The following is a 1,420-nucleotide window of genomic DNA, read 5'->3' on the forward strand; positions in this document are numbered from 1 at the left end:
TAAACCGACTACTAAATCTTTCTTAATAAGTTTATTCAAATGTTCCATGTGGATGTGAGCAATTCTTCTATGCCAAAGCCATGCATCATGATTATCATTTGCTACTAAACATGTTATAGGTAAAGCAGAATTCATGTCAATCATATAAATATTATTTATTCTCTTATCGATAAGTTTAGAATTATCCTTACTTTCAATGATGCATTTAGCTGGGTAGAACGCCACATGAAATCCTTTGTCGCATAATTGATTTATGCTTAGAAGGTTATGTTTAAGTCCTTCAACATATAGTACACCTTCTATAGTTGTTGATGGTGGCTTTCCAATTCTACCAACTCCAAGAATTCTTCCCTTGTTGTTGTCACCATATGTGACATATCCTTTGTCCCTTGGAGTAAGGACGGAGAATTTACTTTTATCATCCGTCATGTGTTTTGAGCAGCCGCTATCCAGGTACCATAAATTGCCGCTCTCATGTTTTCCTACAAAATAAATTAAGTTTTTTAGGTATCCAATATTCTTTGGATCCTAGATGGTTAGTACCTTTCTCGACCTATTTAAATTTTCCTATGGGTACACCATATTTTCTAATCATGCGTGTGTTTGATGTACGCCCATAAATTTTACAGTATGTAAATATGAGTTGATGAAAGTGCGTTCTAGATTTTTCAAATGTAGGGAAACTTTCCTTTTGAAAGTTTATTTTCTTTTGGACACTTGGTTTCTTGAAACCATGGCTTTTTGAATAGCTAAGACCTCTTCGGTCTGTTGAGTGTCTTTTATTATAGATAATATTTTATAAGCTTTTACCACTTTTGTTTAGTTTATTTAGTTCGAGACTTAATGTTAATACTTTTTTTTGAAGAGTTACGCAGTTTTGACAAGAGGATGAAGAAGGTTTGTTTCTAAATGCATCTAATTCAGATTTTTGTTTTAGAAACATTTTTGACAACTTAACATATTCTTCATGTAAATCATTAAATGCGGATTGAAGTTCGGAAGAAGAAAACATATTAGAGTCGTTTACCTCTTCATCATCAGAATGATGAGATGCCATAAGTGATAGATGTGCTTGCTCTTCATTTTCTGTTTCGGATGCAGAACTTATATCATTGTCTTCCCAAGCAATGTATGCTCTTCGTCCAGTCTTTATAACATTCTTTCCCTTGAAATAACCCTTTTTCAAATTTGGACAATCCATCTTTATGTGACCGGGTTTTCCACATTCAAAACATGTAAAGTTTTGACTTGAGGTGGAGGCATCATTGCTTTTGCTGAATTTCCTTGTTTGAACTGTTTTTGCGCCTTTGTTCCTTTTTAGGAACTTGCTGAATTTCTTTACGAAGAGACTTATATCTTCTGTATCATCCTTTTCTGATTCATCTCCAAATGAGTCATATCTATCAACTTTTGCTTTTAG

This window comes from Lupinus angustifolius, chromosome LG07 (assembly GCF_001865875.1).
Source record: "Lupinus angustifolius cultivar Tanjil chromosome LG07, LupAngTanjil_v1.0, whole genome shotgun sequence".
Taxonomy (NCBI): Eukaryota; Viridiplantae; Streptophyta; class Magnoliopsida; order Fabales; family Fabaceae; genus Lupinus; species Lupinus angustifolius.